This window comes from Neofelis nebulosa, chromosome 1, assembly GCF_028018385.1.
Source record: "Neofelis nebulosa isolate mNeoNeb1 chromosome 1, mNeoNeb1.pri, whole genome shotgun sequence".
NCBI classification, from domain to species: Eukaryota; Metazoa; Chordata; class Mammalia; order Carnivora; family Felidae; genus Neofelis; species Neofelis nebulosa.
The window spans coordinates 17,947,574-17,966,823 of record NC_080782.1 but is presented as its reverse complement, the minus strand read 5'-3'; the positions used below and the strand labels follow the sequence as shown (position 1 = coordinate 17,966,823).

The 19,250-nt window shown below is 37.3% G+C and overlaps 1 protein-coding gene across 4 annotated transcripts in view; it reads left to right on the top strand.

Moving 5' to 3' along the window:
* CDH12 (cadherin 12) overlaps window positions 1–19,250 on the top strand; it is a 1,057,614-nt gene that overhangs the window by 658,538 nt on the left and 379,826 nt on the right. For 2 of the 4 annotated variants that reach the window (XM_058716265.1, XM_058716243.1), the window contains exon 3: window positions 3,310–3,456. The exons of 1 other annotated variant lie outside the window; for it this stretch is intronic. The gene's annotated coding sequence lies outside the window, so the exon portion shown is untranslated. Of the gene's footprint in view, window positions 1–3,156; window positions 3,457–19,250 lie in introns of those variants that run through there. One more of the 4 variants, XM_058716250.1, reaches the window with a different exon arrangement.

Here is a 19,250-nt window from a genome sequence, read left to right as displayed (position 1 = left end):
CAAAATTTTGGCCTAATGTATTTTTAGTAAGTGTTCTTGGGATAGCCATGCATTAGGATAGGGTCATTTTCCAGTTTAGAAAACAATAATTACTATTTCTGAGGAAGAGGGAGGATGAATTGCAAAAGAGATTTTTTGTTGTTGTTGCAACAATTTGTGCTGATGAAATGACATCATTTGGAAGTTCTAGATTGTTTATTCTTTAGGCTAAAGAAATTTTGTTGTTGGATTTCTTTTTCAACTAAGTTATACATAACTATTTACCGTGGCTAAAATATTACAAAATAATATTTTATCAAACATAATTTACAAGATTAATTTTTGAAAGATGTAAATGTATTTTTCAAATCACAAAAACAAGAAAAGTTTCTTATTCATTTAGAAGCAAGTATTTTTTGTTGGTTTTAGTGTTTGGACATTTCTAAACATCAAGATTTTACTGTGAAAGGACCTGCGATTTAATTCTGAATCTGCTCTCTGCTGGCTGGAAGGCACTGATAAATTTCTTTAGTTTCTCAGAATCTTAGCTTACTTAACAGAAATTTTTAAAAGTAATAATAATAATATCTGCTTAATGAGATTGTTTTAAGGATCCATGGACAGCAGCTATAGTAAAAGTCCACGTAAAATATCTGACATGTGGAAAGCATTTCATATGTAGTATCTATAACTATCACTACCGTATCTTTGCCACACTCCCCACATAACAGTATCATTTTACTTTGTCACTCACAAGTGTACTTCCACATGAAATCAATGATTTATTCAACATAGGTTAAAAAAGAACACTGCAGAATCACTCCTATTCTCTGTAGAAAATGTTTAAGGTTTAAGGTGAAAGATACTTGGAGCCTGTGTCATTTAGAAGAACCATCAGTGCAGTCATATGCCGTTGGGGCTCTCCAGGTAGAAACTTTCTACTATGGAACAAAGTTATCTTAACTGTATGTACACTTGTTAGAGCATTGCTTGTGTAGTTTTTCAAATAGCACTTGAAGTTAGCAGGGACAATAATTACTGGTGGATAGGGTTCAAGAAAATAAGAACTGTCTTGGGGCACCTGGGTGGCTCAGTCGGTTGAGCGTCTGACTTCAGCTCAGGTCTTGATCTCTCGGTTCGTGAGTTTGAGCCCCACTTCGGGCTCTGTGCTGACGGCTCAGAGTCTGGAGCCTACTTCCGGATTCTGTGTCTCCCTCTCTCTCTCTACCCCTCCCCGGCTCGCTTTCTGCCTCTCAAAAAGAAAGAAATGTAATAAAAAAATTTAAAAACCACATATTTAAGAAAATAAGCACCGTCTTAATTAAAAAGCTTTAAAAAGAGGTCACTATTAAAGATCTTCAGAATGAGGCTTAGACCAGTACACGAACAGAGGGCTTTAACTGCATGGCTGACCAAATATCAGAACCATGGAATCCATCAGATTTTCATTTACAAGTGCTGTGTTAACAACTAATCAGGATCCTTACAGAAGAATTTGCAGTTGTATTTCCTGTTGACTATTTATTTACAATTTATGTGCATCAATTTTGATTTAAGCAGCCTCTTTTCTACTAGAACACTCTAATGCCAGTCTATAATTGGATAATGGATTTCCTGCTTAGCAGCAGCAGAAGTTACTCTCCCTCTCCTGAAGTGTATCGACTGAGTTTTTTTCCCCTTCATCTCTCCCCCTCCACCAGCTGAGGGAGCAAGAGACCTCCTCTCGGAGGGACACAGGCTCAGCCCTTGTCCTGGGGCTTCTCCACAGTGCATCTGTGTTAAGTTCAAGTGTCTGTCCTATTAGAGCAACTCAGTTATGCTGAAGTTTTATTTTGTCCAATAAGTGCCATCAAAGAGCTTGTCCTTTAATGAAATCCTTTTCTGAAATTTATTTGGCAATATGTAAGGCAAACACATTCTCTATCATGCTTTGTGCACCCCTTTATTGAAACTTGGCGGTTTTTTCCAAGATATATGTTAATATTAAAATATTACAATGCAAATGCAGCCTCTCCCCAACCCTGTCTGTCTTACACACACACACACATCAAGGGAATGCCATATGTCCCAAGCGAAAACCTCCTTGGAAAAGCAGAAATGCTGAACATATCACACAGCACCATTGTGAGAGGACATTTGTCAGTTTTCTCCCTGGCAATGAGATTTTTCTCACCCTCAAGACATGCAAATGACTTTTTTCATCTGTTCTTTTTATGTTATTTGAATAATTTTCTCCTATAGAAGTGAGAACTGTCAAAAATTAACCATTTGGGGCTTTGGCATTTAGTTATGTGACCTTTTTGAGAAATTAGATCTCTTCAGGGAAGTGGTAACTTTTAAAGTCAGAGATGTTGAAGGGCTTCTCAGGTGGTCAGTGGATAGATATCAGCAGGTTGTTAATGGCACATGACTATATTAAAATGTTTGACATTTTGGAAAAAAATAAAGTGCTTGACATTTTGGACCCTCTCATACTCTGTTTTTGTTTTCGAAATCGATATTTCAACTGATAATAGAAGAGATGATTCAGTTAGGTGCAATGTCTTATTCCCCCACGTTACTCGGGTTAATAGTATAATGCAAACATTTCTGTAAGTCTGTTGCTAACTTAACATGCTCTTTGAAAAACTACACAAGCGATGCTGTATTCTCCATGCCTTGGTTTGAGTGTTCATGTCTGTAAGAAAGTGCCAAACCAGCTTATTTAGTATGAATACTTTTAATAAATCAGAGAGTTGCACTCTGGAGGGCTGCGATAAACCTCTAAATTCATTTTACGTAGACATAGGTTGAAGTATGTACCAGGCTCGGAGCAAAGACAAATGCAGCTATCTCTCTCATCACATTGCTTTAAACATTTTTCAGCTTTAGGCTTTTCTTACAAATCCGCTCTATCAGGCTATTAATTGTTTCACTGTACCTGATCTCTAACAGGAATGCACCTTGCAAAACAGCAGGAGAAAGCACATTTCTTAAAGTCCTCCGATGGCTTAACACTGTGGCTCATCTCCTTGCACATTATACTCCTAGCTGTAGTTCATCCATTAGGCTGGAAAAGACAAGATTCCCAAGTGGCCTTGGTGCCTTTTCCGATTCCCAGGGGACCCACCAACCCTCCGCGTGTGTTGCCTGCGCACAGGGAGTGTTCCCTGCTAATCAGGTCAATGATTATCGCCGGGCTCCAGGGACCTGACAGGAGCCTATCACAGCAGTTAGGGAGCCACCAAACGCAGCATGCTCGCGGAGGATCTCCCGTTAGGAAACATCGCTTAGTCCTCATTTACTCACTGGAACCTCTGAGGATTTCAGCTTATCTTTTTGTCCTCGCAGACAGTGAGGGGCTCTACATAAACAGGAAAAAGACGCCCCGCAGGCAGCTACTTGGAGGGTGTTGATCGAAAACTTCCATCTCCCCACCCCATTCACGGTTGATTTGACTGATTTCTCACCTCCTTCACAGAGAATATTTCAATTAAGGTAAGTGCTGGGAGAGCTGGACTGCATCGCCCTGAATTTCTGCATTGAAAGTTCTGACCAAACTGATATTCTGCACTGCAGCAAGTGACTGTTTATGCCAGGAAAAGGCTTAGTTTATAAGCAAGTGTCCTAGAATGAAAACCGGCATTTGGGGATAATGAGATGCCAGAGCAATTTCTCTTGAAATTCGAACAGGCTTGCCTTGCATCAAGAGAAAATAAAGGGAAATATGAAAAGAGAGTGAATTTCTCATTTTACCTTTTTAGTAATCTGGAGAACTGTGCAGCGCTAAGGTAACTTGATTTTGATTGAAGTGTTTTCTTGATGTCATATGGTGAAATCTCTGAGTCGAAACGCTTCAAAGTTAAATTAGATGGAAAGAAAATTTGCAAATGAGAGTTGAGATTTTGTGCAGCTCTCTACTTTAACAATGTTCCCGGGCTCCCTGTGGGTTAAAGGATTTAGGGCTAATCCCCGAATGTTTTAACAGTGTCCATTTAGGAATTAAAATATAAAATGATAAAGTTTCTGATGTAACTGTTAAGAAAAACAAACCAAAAAGAATTAATATACCACTGGTACGATTTATGGTTCTTGTAGAAGAGAACGATTTCTTTTCTGAAATAGATTAATAAAAGGAAAGACAAGAAAAATTAACTTCTCTCTAAAATGCTTATTTTTGAAAGGAGAATTCTCCAATAAGAGATTACATTCGTGTGTTTGTTGAAATCTTGGCTTTTATGTTTGAGGTTGCTCTTTGTTATCAAACTAAAGTGAATTGAGGTTAAGCTTGCTTTGTACATAGTTTAGGGCAATTATCTACGCAATTAGGATAAACTGGTACATGTTATTTCTTCTAAAGCTATTTTTCTCATAAGTTTAAGAATATCCAGAGAGAATGGAAGAGTTTGTTTTTTTCAAAGTTGGATTTAATTATGTGAACTTTTTTCTATATTACTTTGCACATATAATCTAACGGTTTTATCCCATATTATGGTAAATTTCTATGTAATCAAGAATACTACAGTAATTCTATCACTGTAATTAGATATGATAGATTGATTAGTACCCTAAACATGGTGTGAGTGAATGATAGCAACCACTTACCTTTTTATAATGTAGTAGTTCAAAATGATTTTCAAACAGGGAAACATTAGTTAAGGTATAGGTACATAGCATCATACTTACGCTCACTGAATTTCAATAACCACTCTATTCTGCTAAGACACAATATTTATCTAATAAATATCTAGCTGCTTTCATGTAAAGACTTACATGGTATCTTAAACTTGCTTTTCTAGAATGAGCACTCATATTTCATGAAATGGCGATTCTACCCTTCTCCTATGGTTACCCTGAGATGTAGCATTTTATTAAGATGCCAAAACACTCTTCATCTTAATTGGCCATCCTTCTGAGATTCTCTAGAGAGCTTTTCAGGCTGATGTTGATGTTGTTACTTCTCTCACAGGAATAAACTATTTTCAGGATACCCATAGGCGCTGCCATGTGTTTGCTGGTTGTCTGAATGTTTTTTTAGCCAAAGACTGAAGACATTCATCTGCCTCTGTTACCCTGAGACCTTCTGTGTCTTTTCTCCAGAGAGTTGGTTTCTCAACTGATTCAAAGATACCTGAGAGAAATGTGTTGACAACAGTTAGCTCTTACTGGATTTTGGCTTCGTCTTACTCTTCTTCCTTTTTTTTTTTTTTTTTTTAATTTTAAATTTTTATTTTTTTCGTACTATTGATACATAGAAAGAGACAACATTAACCACACAAGGCCACATTTGCCGTGACCAGACTTTTACAATGCTTAAACTATCTCTGTATTATCGACTGTCCTTGTGCAGAGTTCAAAATCAATGGTGGTATCCTACCCAGTGAACTTTTATTGGATGTACTTTGTTGATGTATATGACTACTGAAAGATGTGTCAGTGTATAAATGAAATATATAAGTCTAAAAATGAAGGCAATTATAGTTCTTATTTAAAAACTTATACCTAGGGACACCTGGGTGGCTCCGTCGGATAAGCGTTTGACTCTTTATTTCAGCTCAGATCATGATCTCATGGTTCCTGAGTTCAAGCCTTCACACACACAGTGTGGAGCCTGCTTGGGATACTCTCTCTCTCTCTCTCTCTCTCCCTCTCCGTCTCTCTCTCTCTCTCTGTCTTTCTTTTTCTCTGCCCCTCCCTGCTCATTCTCTCTCTCAAAATAAATAAAGATAAAAATTAAAAAGTTATACCTGAAGTTTTTAAAGAGGTTTTATGATTGTAGATGTTGTCTTAATTTGCGTACAATTGAATTTTAGGAGTCGTTGCTTTTAGGTAGACACCTGACTCTTCAATCAGATTTCTCTTTTTGTTTTTCCTCACTTATTATATTATCTCCAAGTGCCCCCTTACCTCTACATTCTATATTGAATCCCATTTTTCATTCATTTGACAGTAATTTATTCCTTCTGTGGGATCCAAAAACATCTTATAGGATAAACTCACTTAGAGTAGACAGTTTTAAAATTTAAACCAAAAAGTCTGTTAAAACTTTCCTTATGATTTATAACCTGCTTTTCTCTTTGTGATATTTTCAATAAAAGGTAACAGGGACAAGCAGTGTCTAACAAGTTTTCTAAATGACAAACAGCTGGGTTATAAACTTTCATATATAGTTTTATAATCATCAAGTAAAAATGATAACATCAAGGTTATCTCCAATGAGGGGATGCAGGCTGGGAGAGGACAGGTAACCGAGGGAAGGACATACCATAGTCAGCGGACCTTTGATTCACACTCAGATCGGCCTGCGTTTAAAGCTCCTAATATTTATGCTGTACTTTTATATCACCTAGTATGTTGTGACCTTTTCCAGTGTTTGATGTGGCACTCATGAATATTTTAAGATAATTTATAAGATAGTACAGCTTAATTATATTACCTTTGAAATAGTTTAACTGTTGACTTACTCAAAGTAAATGACTTTGTAAATTCCATAACCACCAGTTTTTGAAATAAGCATGTACTTTGTTCTTTTTGGTTCTGAAAGAAGTCTGTATAGGAGTCTTTGCATCAAGCTGATCCTGATTACCACTAACAGATAAAGTTCTCTACTATGTGGATAATTGGAACTGAAATTTAGTATCGGGAGCAGTGGACATATTCTCAGGATAAAATCAAATTATAATGTAGTGATATAAATTCAATGCCACTTCTGTGAAACGAGATTAAAAGAAAAGTTAAGAAGAATTCATGTTCATGGCAAAAGACACTCACAATAGTAGACAGGATAAACTGGGGCGCCTGGCCGGCTCATTCAATTGAGCATCTGACTTCAGCTCAGGTCATGATCTCATGGTTCGTGGATGTGAGCCCTGCATCGGGCTCTGTACTGACAGCTCAGAGCCTGAAGCCTGCTTCGGATTCTGTGTCCCCCTCTTTCTCTGTTCCTCCCCTGCTTGCACTCTATCTCTCAAAACTAAATAAAACAATTTTAAAAAATTTAAAAAAAGAAAGAAAAGATAAACTAATGGTTGGAATTGAATGTTGGAAAGCGACTGAAAATTTAATATATTTTTTTTAATTTTTTTTAACATTTATTTATTTTTGAGACAGAGAGACAGAGCATGAACGGGGGAGGGTCAGAGAGAGAGGGAGACACAGAATCTGAAACGGGCTCCAGGCTCTGAGCAGTCAGCACAGAGCCCGATGCGGGGCTCGAACTCACATACCGCGAGATCGTGACCTGAGCCGAAGTCGGACGCTTAACCGACTGAGCCACCCAGGCGCCCCAAAAATTAATATTTAAGTGTACAGAAGTCTATTTGTTCTACTGACTTTATATAAACCTTCCCATGTATATGCAGAGATTTACTATAGCTAATTATGTTGATTTGTGACATTATCCAAACCAAAATTTTGTTCAGTCTATGACAAAAGAGAAGAGATGTCACAAAATTAGGACTGACCTGGAAAATCAATAATGATTAGCTATCATATCCAAGGATGTACTGAGATGTAACTGGAAGTTAGGTTGCATAGTTACAAAATACCGTTTATTATGCTCCAACATACTCCCAAACATTAAAAAAAATAACATTATAACAGATATTGTGAATATTGGATTCAATAATTTTTAGAAACATGATCTATCATCTATCTACTTATCTATCATCTATCTATCTATCTATCTATCTATCTATCTATCTACCTATCATCTATCTATCTATCTCCAACTACCAGCCAGCTTACTTTCCATTCTCTAGTTTTTTTAGAAAGGGATTGGCTTATCCTAGGTGCATATAACAATAACAGGAAAACAAACTATATATATATATACATATATATATATATGTGTATATATATATATACACACACACACACACACACATGTATACACGTGTGTGTGTGTGTGTGTGTGTGTGTGGAGATAGATAGATAACCCCCTTTATTACCATTCCAAAAGAATGACCATGATCTGTTAAAAGCAGTATTGCATAGGAGTTTGTTATGTCCACAATGCATAGGTATCCTTATCCAAAAAATATGACTATGTGTCTAAGACCCACTGGTCACAGTAGATTTGACCAGAGATGTAAAACGATCATCTCTGGGATGGCCAATGGATACCAGGTGGATGACAAAAGAACCAGACCAGTGTAGGATGTTCTCTATTAGGTAATAAATACCTGACTTGGTGACTTTTAAAATCTGAAATAAATGTGGATTACAGCAGTTGGTGGGCAGGAGCAGAAGTTGAAAAACACAGATGGTAGTCTGCAGAAATCATGAATAAGCTGAGGTCATGAGGTTGGTAGAAAAGAAAGAAGAGGTTTATTCCTTTATGTCAGGTGAGACACATTTTCTGAGTCACCATAATGGCTAAGCACAAGAAAGGAGAGCTTTCTTGTGGAGGGGCAACAAAGCTGTGTTATCCTGGGTAATATTTCAGACACCCTGTGCAGTGGTGAGACTTCTGTTTTCAACATTTTTCTCTATGGTTGCAGTCCCATTTACTAATTTAAGCTGAGTGAATCTTTGTTTTTTGCAATCTAAAAGGTTATAACCAGCCCAGCATCATAAGTATTCATGGTCTCATTAGAAAATGGATAAGACAGAAATGTGTAGTGGCTATAATGATGTACAAGTACTACCAAGGTTCAAATGACCACTAAGGGTAATTTCTAGCTCTATGACTTCAGGCACATAAGTTAAAGTATCTAAACTTTGTGGGTTTTTTTTTTTTTTTTTTGTGATTTTTAAAATGGATCTAATGGTAGTACTGTTCCACGGGGCGCCTGGGTGGCTCAGTAGGTTAAGCATCCGACCTGGGCTCAGGTCATGATCTTGTGGTTCACGGGCTCGAATCCTGCATCCGGCTCTGTGCTGACAGCTCAGAACCTGGAGCTTGCTTCAGAATCTGTCTCCCTCTCTCTCTCTTTCCTTCCGCTGCTCATGCTCTGTGCCTCTGTGTCTCTCAAAAACACATAAACATTAAAAAAAAAAAAAAAGAAAGAAAGAAAAAGAAAAAAACTTAATGATAGTACTGATCCATAGCACTGTTGTGTGAAATAAAGGAGGTAATTGATATAATTGCTCAGGTCATCAGGAGATGATAGTTATTATAAATGAGAAACCTTGTTATGAGTCCCTCACTTTATCTGTCACGTAGAGAAAATGAGGGATAGTATCTCTCTTTAGCAAGAATGCACACTGGGACCTTACCAGAAGCTCCTGAAACCACTTCCTGACACTATGTTTATATCAGTATTTGCATTTTAGGAACATGCAATTTTTTTCTATTGGATTTAGACAGATGAGTGGATGTTTCTTGAAAGAAAGTAATTCACTAGACAGTTTATAGAAACCCTTCTATTTTCGTCAGTGGTTGTTTGCATGCACAAAACCAGAGCTGAATAGTTGAACATAAAGATATTGTAGAGGCTGCAAAGCTGAAGATTTTTGCTGTTTGTCTTTTGCAGAAGTTTGCTGACTCCTTGCTTAAAAAAGAAACTAATTCATGTTGCATGTCTTTTTTTGTATTATTATGAGCATAATAAATATTTGGTGAAATATTTTTAAAATGTTTTGAAGATAATTATCTAAATGTCTTTTTCCAGATAGATTCAAGCTGATCATTTCCTCCTATCCACTAATTCACCCATACTCTTTTATGCAATTTCAATCTTCTAATTATAAATGTTGAAAATTTTGCATATATATGCAAAAATATTCCAAATTTTGCATATTGATTAAATTGATTCAAGTAATAAGCATAGCAAATCTGTATTTTTGCAAAAAAATTGTTTTCCATCCTCCATGCCACACATTCATTTTTTTTAATGTTTCTTTATTTTGAGAAAGAGAGAGAGAGAGAGAGAGCCAGCATGTGCACACAAGAGTGCATGTGAGTGGGGGAGGGGCAGAGAGAGAGAGGGAGAGAGAGAATTCCAAGCAGTCACGGTGTTTAGCACAGAGTCCCACATGCGGCTCAATCCTGCCACCACGAAATTCCGACCTGAGCTAATATCAAGAGTCAGATGCTTAACCAACTGACTCACCTGGGTGCCCCAAGCCCCGCATTCTTATAATTTGATATATAGAGGAATCAGTGACTATGCATCTTAAAACAGCAGATTCCTGGGTCCCATACCTGGAGTATTGATTTAGTAGTTCTGACAAAGAACCCAGGAACCACAGTTTTGAGACATATGAAGGTTATTCTGATAAATTCAGAATATATAGGCATGTGACCTAATTACTGTGATTGAAACAATTTCCCGGGTAATTCTAACATTCAGACAAGGTTGAGGATTGCAGCTGTAGACCAGCAACTCCAAACATGAGTGGGCATGCAGATTGTTATCTGGGGCTCTTGGTCAAGTGGTTCTGGAGTCCTGCCTGAGAGTATGCATTTCTCACAACCTCACGGGGATGACAGGGCTGTCGCTCAGTGAGAAATGCTGGTCTCCCTCTGCCCTATGGTTGCCAAAGGTGGGTAAATTTTCAAGGGCATGACTTGTAGCCCAGCTCACCTGTGTCAAGTCAATAAAACTTCTCAAGAAACTCTTTCCATCAAAGAATGGTGATAGGAAGTCCTGAGCTAGGTCAAACTTGAGAAAACTTTTTTTTTTTTTTTTTTTTTTACAATCTGTTGTGGACTCCCACTTACCCATTCTGGAAATAGAATAATTGAGTGCTTTAGAAAGCAACATATTTAGGTAAGCATTGCTAATATTTATTTACAGTTAAGGTGATCTTTAAGGACAAGTGTTGCTTTTCCAACCTACTTCCCAATGTGTAGAAATTTCTGGCCATAGCACCACCTAGGCTAAGTCCATACCAAAGTTCAAAACTTAGCAGAAAATGCTGACTTCTCACATTTCAGTTCCCTCCATTCCTAGGAATGCAGTCCTGAGACTTCATTATTTGTCAGTTCAACTTTCTTCTTCTCTCCCCAAAATAAATGGCAACGATATTGATTTCAGTTCTCTCCTCTATTTAACCTTTTTTTTTTTTCTATTTCCAACTGCCACATTTTCTTTTTATTGCTAAAACCTATAAAACCCTAAGGGAAATACTATATTTCATTAATATAGACACAAATTTTGTATAATTTATATTGTAATATAATTTTTATTATCCAAACTTGCCGATTGAATTCCCTATTACTCTTCTATATTTTTTCTTCTAGAATGTTTAATATTACATTAAACATACACTTATTAACTTGTTTTATTATTATCTGTCTCCCCACTCACATTAAACATCAGAATGTGATGTCCATGAAGCAGGGTTTTTGTTTCTTTTATTCAGAACTGCAACCTGATGCCTAGAATGGTGCCCAGTGTAGAGCAGATTCTCAGAAAATACCTAGTGAACAAGAGAAGGTATGGATGTTCCAATGGAATCAGTAAATTGCATGGTCTATGTGTCAGACTTGAGGCAAGTACCTAAGTAACCATAGTAGTGCTTTTCCTTAGGACTGTGTAAGTTTCAAGCACATTTCTTAAAAAGCTTACATTCATCCACTTAATTTACTCAGTCACTATCGTGTACCTCCTAAGTGTCAGGCACTCCGCTAGATGCTAGGGACATATGACGATGAGCCCTAGTTCTTATTCATGATGTATTCTGCCTGTTGTTGGTGGGATGGGGGAGCCAGACAAGAGAAAAGGCAGTTACAATACTCTCTGGTGTTCAATCACGGACAATAGGTACAGGGTGTTATTAATGTACAGAGTAGCTTCTGACTTAACTTTGAGGGATCATGGGATACTTCCAAGAAGTTATCTGAGCTCTAATTTGAAGAATAATTTGTATTTAGACAGAAGAGGTGGGGTTGTAAGTTCCTAACAGAAGTCATACTATGTGCAAAGGCACAGAAATGTGAGAGAATTCCTACCATCTTCCATGACCATATTAGTCTGGTTTAACAGGACGATGTGGTAATGTATGTGTAAGAAGAAGCAACTTCATATTTGCCTATGTAAGGAGTTTAACCTTCAACCCAGAAACAGTGGGATCCCATTAAATGATTTGAGAAAGGGAGAGACAGATATGTTGGTGCTCTATTCTGAATCTTGCATTTTATTTTCACTACTTCAATTTGAAATATATATGTATGTACATATATAATATTTATACATATATATTATGTATTATGGAAACATGAAAATGAAAAAACAAAATAAAAATATACCAGAGGAGAAAATTCATTTTTTGTGGAACTCAAGGGAGAGAGAGTAAGACACTCTTAAAATGTTGGACCAAGGATATGTGAAAGTTCAGATGTTAAAACCAAATAAGGGGTTGAATGAGGATAAGTTTGGCCAACTATATATCCATATGTGACTTTCAGGGACTCTATTACATGATTAGATGACACATTTATTTCAGTTTCAGAGTTAATTAAAAATGGCGGACCGTGGATGGCCATATCTGCTAGTATTGACGTGGAAAAATGTTCACGTTCTCCTTCGTCCGGCTGTAACCTAACAGAAAAGGCCACATTCTTACATCTACCCTTGCTGGATAACCAAACTCTAAATGGACTATTCAAACTTAATGTCACTCACATTCTTAGGGGAATAACATTCTGACCTTTTCATTCCAGAAGTAGGATACTAGGTGTTACTATGGCAGAAGCTCTACTTCTTTTGTGAAATAATTTGTTGTTGCTGATTGTAGCTGAAATTGAATAGGAGATATCATTTCCTCACAGAAGTTTTCTCTTACCATTCCACCCAAAATAGCAGCCCTTCCCTTTGTTTCTCCTTACTGTTCATCTGATATTTAACACTTATGCCTGATGATGGGTTCTTCAATGGGACTGTAAGCTCTGTGAAGATAAAAACCTTATTTTGTTCCCTGCTGAAGCCTCAATACCTAGATTACTGGCTATGATGTAATTAGTATCTATGTGTTATAGGAAGGAAAGAAAGAAGGAAGGGAGAAATGGAAGAAGGGAGAGAGGGGTCAAAACGTCTTCCCATCTTAACCCCCGAATCTTTCTATGTAATCTCTCTACACAATCTCAGTAAATGATACTGTAACCTATCCAAATGAGTCAGCTTAGAAAGCCAGCTCCTATCTTTGCCTTTCCACTTCTTGTACCCTACAATATCCAATCAATATCTAGTCCTTTCAGTTCCTCCGTCGAAATCTCACTCGCGTGGATTTTCACCTTTACGTCTCGAAGGTTCATACCACCTTCATCTGTTACTTGTTTGGAGTCTCTGTGTTATACTTTCTTGTCATAAAATAGTGCCCCTATTTCCAGAATATTGACCTCTCTAAATACAAACCCGATCTTACCATTCCTGTGTTAAAGGTTTCCCTTGGAATACCCCATCTCTTTCAGGATATATTTCAGACCTTCCTGAGGCATCTGTCTGTATGCAAAGTCGGGATGTTCTGTCCTCTCTAGTCTTGCCTCACCTGCCAGTCGATTTGTCAGGCATCCTTTGTGAGATTTCAAGTTTTCTGCCTGTCGCATTAAGTTGACTTTTTTCCTGGCTAAATCTCTTGACCCTTAGAACAGAAGATGTCACTTTACCCAAGTAGTTTGATCCCTACGGGTCTAGTTAAAATGCCCCTCCTATCAATTTCCATAACACACTGTAAGCCTCTTACACTCCAATCACAGAACTCATTACGTCATATACTAATGCTAAATTCCAAACTGTCTGGTGGCAGGCTCTGTGCCTGTTTCATTCACTACTGTGTTTTCCCGGTGACAGGCACTGACGTACACAAATCATTTGCAGAAAAAGACAGATAATGTACTTCTCTGAATTCAAAAGCAGTCATTTATTCATAAGCTTCTCTCTTCCACTTGGGCGGTTAAATTCCTGCCATTCTGAATAGAACTGTGCTCCTCTGTGTCACCTTTACAAAATGTCAAAAAACACAAAAATATGGTAACAATTAGGTTAATTCAAAAATTTGTCATGCCTGCAACCGCTGAAATTTGTCTAATGTATTTCATACATTTTATCCACCTCTTGGACTATGTAGATATCTTATCCGTTAATGAACAGCAAAAACTGTTCATACACGTTTGGTAAAGGTCACCTATATTCAATCAGCACCTTTCTGTGTAATAATTGGGTGACATTTCTCATCCATTTGTGATCAATGAACATGCATATTTTAGCTCAAAAGTCCATTCTCTTTAAAAGTACCACTCTTATAGCTTTTTATTTCATAGCTAGGTGATATTTAGTGCAGGGAAATGACACTAACTCTTATTATTAGGGCTTTTGATCTTTAGAGGAAAATAATTGGTAGGGCAAACAATAGAAATGGCCTATCCTGGAGAATCAGTAGTCAAAAAGCATATCCTGAATAGATATTCTTTGGTCTCTCACAGTTAAGGAATGGTTACACCACTATATTTAATACTACCATAATTAAACTATACTTTATCGTTTGTCCTTTAGATGAGGTGAAGTGAAATACTCTAAAAATCAATATAGAGTAAACAACAGCGTTAATTCTGGAAAATATTTCTTTCACAGATACTTAGAAGCAATCTTCCTTGGAACCATAATCCTCAAAAAGAAGTCAGAGTCCTTGCAGAAACAGTGTGGGTCACCTGGGTCTAGATTTCTGGATTTTTCTAAAAGCCTCAACGAGGCACAAATGACATTTTACATAGCTTGTGAGGAAAAGAAGTGATTTTTAATGCAGATTCACCAAATATAATGTGGCTGTTTTTTTTTATGAGTGCCCCCAAAGGCAAACATCTGAAAGGCAAAGAAAAATACAATACCAAGATAAATGTTGGGAAAAGTGTCTAAAGAGGAACATAATATTAATAGAGAAATATCTCCTGTCAGAAACAAAAAAGAGTAAACAGGTTTCATATCCCACAATTCTGTAATTTACTCAGAAGTGTAATTAGACATTGGGATTTTTTTCCTTACCAGATGCTAAGCCAATTTCTTTTTAAGACATTTTAAGGAAATAAACAAAAACAAAACCAAAAAACAGACCCAGTTATGCTCTGATCAGCAGACATGAGGAGAAGAACCCATCACAGTTAAGTGGCAATGAATGCAAAGTTAACACAAAAACTCTTAGGAAAAGTGATGTGAGTGTTACACGAATCCCTTCAAAGAAGTGAAGCTTGTTGGGTAATGATGGTTTATGTTACTCTTGGTCTTGATCAACATACCAACTTAAGAAGCTAACAGCCCCTTCTTCCAGCCACTCTCTTCTAGACCTTTCTTAGTCCAGGTTTTACAGACCTGCCCCTCATGATGAAGTATCCACACACCTATAGACCTCGAGCCTCTTCACCATCTTTCGTGTGTGTGTGTGTCTGTGATGGGAGTATCCTGCTCACAAAGCGTCGAGACTGGTTTGGGTAAAAGCAGTACAGTTAAAATGTTTTGCTTCACAAAGTCACTCATTCGTCTTTGGAGGAACCTGACTTGGAAAACTTCCCCCCATTCTAAGCATACTTCTCTATGCATATGTAATCATCCTCCTCAGATCCATAGAAGTCAAATATTGATTCTTTGACTATAGGCAGGTTCTTAAAAGTAGGATTATAGATTAAGTAACAAATCACTAAGCAAGATAAAATGCTTCTTCCATAGTAAAATGCCATAATTTATCCATGATGCCCAGGCCCTGCATCCCCGCTGCTTCATTGTTCCTCTACAGTTTGTGTCTAGGTTCAGGCATGTCTCTAGGGTCCCTGTTGGACACGTTATAGCTTGACGCTATTGAAAGACCATTCACTCCCTTTCCTCTGACCCACACCAAGTAACCAAAATTAGGCCCTAGTTTCCTCTCTGCTTGCTTTCCAAGAAAATTAAACCTTCTCAGGCATGGTAAACATTTCAGAATCTTGAGGGTTGGTCAAAAGGGTGACGCTGTTAGTGTTACACTCATTGAAATCGTAGATAGGTTTGGCATTCCAAGAAGAAATTCCAGAACGAAAAACATGTTTGTTCTTATGAAGCCAGTATCAATGAAAGTAAAAGATATCTCTAAAAAATCAGTCCTGAGACTTGTGTGTCAACTACTTCTTAGATACAGCAGAACTGTTATAGCGAGGTAGTAATAAAGAGTAGAATTTCCATAGGTCCTGGAGCCAGGACCTTAGTCTGACAAGAGGGTAACAACACATGCAAATGGAAAAGGCCCAGCATTTTTGTTGATAGGTATAATTTTAAAAGCAGAAACAGTTTGTTAGGCATTATGCTCTTTTGGTGTTAGTTATGATTCCTACAAAAAAAAAACATAACAATTTTGAAGAATGTCAGAAATACCTGTTTGTAGTGTTTTCCACTAGGTTAATTATCAGATAACAGAACTATCATCTGTATGTCATGTTCATAAAATGTGTTCATTTGGTGTGTAAGGTGCATACCAAATTTGAAGCCCAATGTCAACCTTGTTAATAATTATATGGAATGAAAGCACAGTGAAAAGAATAATGTTATAGTGTATTCACTTAGACAACATCATGAGTGTTTTTCTTTGGGGGGATTGACTGAGAAAGTGTACAAAAGGAGCCTTCTGAGGTGCTTGAGATGGGCACCTTGATGTGAATGGTGACTACGTGAATATGTAGATAGGTAGGTAGGTAGGTAAGTAGGTAGGTAGGTAGACAAAAACATAGTGTGATTTTTTTTTTTAATTAAAGAAATTATCTATGCTGCTTAGCTGAGAATTTTGGTGTAATTATAAATTATCTGTATTTATTTTTCTTTTCAAACATGATTGAGACTGATTTTTTTTTAAAGTTTATTTATTTATTTTGAGAGAGAGAGAGAGAAAAGGAGAAGGGGAGAATCAGAGAGAGGGAGAGACAGAATCCCAAACAGGCTTTGCACTGTCAGCACAGAGCCTGATGCAGGGCTGGACCCCGTGAACTGTGAGATCAAGACCTGAGCCGAAATCAGGAGTCAGACACCCAACTGAGTGAGCCACCCAGGTGCCCTGAGACTGATTTCTATTGTGACAGAAATAACACATTTCATTGGGTTATTTTTATTATAATGAATTTTATCCCACCAGTTTGCAAGTGAAGAGCACCATAGAAAGTCTTTTATAGTCTTCAAACTGATTGCACACAGATACATGAGAAAAGAAAGAAAGAAGTGTGTAAGAATTTCCTGCAAGAAGCATACAAATTTATAAATTAGAAAATACATGTTTGTTTTGATAGTTTATACATTTTAAAGGTAATGATTTTGTGTATAAGGAGAGTTCGAAGCAGAAATGCAATAATTGCCCCAGACATTTTACTGTACAAATGTATTTTAGCAAAAAGTGACAATAACAGTGTAATTTTAGATGAGGACTCTGTAATAAGGACACTTTACTGATACATGATTTCATCAAAGGCAATAGAAGCCAATTTAGAATAAAACAGAAGAGTTGCCTAAACAGACTACAAGTAGCACTGCTGAAATCTACTTCTCATCCTAAGCATCTCCCTGGAGCTCTCTGACAAAATCTGAACTTCCCAATATTATTTTCACCCTTTAATTTGGGGTATGATAGGCCCTAGGGTTAGAGATGCAACTAGCTATTTCTTACTAATCAATATCTTCTCATGGTAACTTTTCATGATGATTGGCACTGGAAAAGTGGGACTGACCTGCTCTGAACACCAAGTGTTTTTGGAAAGGGGAAAGGTCTATTGTGTGAGATAAATGGAGAGAAGACCCAACGAGAAACTACACTGTGAACCAGACTCACTGGCATTTAATCCTGAGGGAGAGAGCAGAACAGAGGAAAAGGAAAAAAGTGCAGGAAACCTAACCTAGGCTCTTTTAGGAATTGTTCAAGCCTGATCTGCATGGTGGAGTTAATTCCCTTATTCCCTTTGCAGGTATCCATTTTTAAGGGAACCTGTAAGGAGATTTTGAGAGCTGTTTAAAGTCTCCCACCTACTGGAGGTCAATTCAAGTGACTGTATATGTGGCTTGCCTACCAGATGCTACCTGGAATAGAACGCTACAGTTAGTAATAGAGAAAATTCTAATTTTTCCTTAAAAATACATGTATGTATACACATAGCCTATGTATATAAAAGTATATGTATATATGGATATACGCATATATATGCATATCTCTACTTTTATACATTTAATTACATATATACATACACACACACTATTCCCCCAGAACTTCTGAAACGTGATGTGCAAAGCAAGATATGGCATGCTCTTATTTATGTTATTTTATCCCATCTAGACATCTGGAGATAAATCCTATGATCAATGAATGAATACTTCTCTTTTGTTACTAATAACAGGTTAATGATGAGAAAATGTGATTGAGTGTGTGTGGTGTGTGTGTGTGTGTGTGTGTGTGTGTGTGTGTGTGTGTATGAGTGAGAGAGGGAAAGAAATACCATACAGAAAAAAGAGTGAGCATTTTATCCCTAGGCTTTTATTTCCTCATGATGAACTAAATTCAAGAACAACAAAGAAAGGGAAATAAACTGGCAGAACATTCTCCTTTTTGCAGAGAATTAGGGAAGAAGAAAAATCATCAGAAGAAACAAATCCGATGGCAATAGAGTAAGAGTGAGAGGGCTCTTTGCTTCTTTGTGTGTAAAAAGCATAAAGTATATATTTTTAATTTTTCTTCAATTTTTTTCATGTTCAGTTGTTTTTGAGAGAGAGAAAGAGATGGGGAGGAGGGGCAGAGAAAGAGCGAGACACAGAATCTGAAGCAGCTCCAGGCTCTGAGCTGTCAGCGCAGAGCCTGATATGAGACTCAAACTCACAAACTCTGAGATCATGACCTAAGCTGAAGTCGGTCGCTTAACCAACTGAGCCATGCAGGCCCCCCATAAATTATATATTTTAATACTTCATCATTGACCGTTTTGAGGATTAAATGAGATAAAGGGTGGGAAAGTACCTATCAGAGTCCCTGATGAATAGCAATTGCTCAAAGAAGTAACAAAAATTGTTTTTTCTTTTGCCTTTCCCAACCTTCATGAGGTCACCAGGAAACACAGCCAGGACTGCTGAGTAGATCTGGAAGGTGTAGTGATATGAAATTAAAATAATGGGCTTTGCAATTCAACAGACTGAAATTCCAGTCTGATTCCATGTCTCAATACCTGTTCAGTTTTAGACATTTTTTTTTACTTTTGTTTAGCATACAGATAATATTTGTGACCTCAGAAGTGGTTTCTGTATTGAGATGCCATCATAAATGAGCTCAGCAGAGTGCCTGGCTTATAGCAAGCACAATGCTGGTGTAGATTATTATTACATTAACTAGATGGCCCAGGTCCCCATATTTTGCTGGCATTC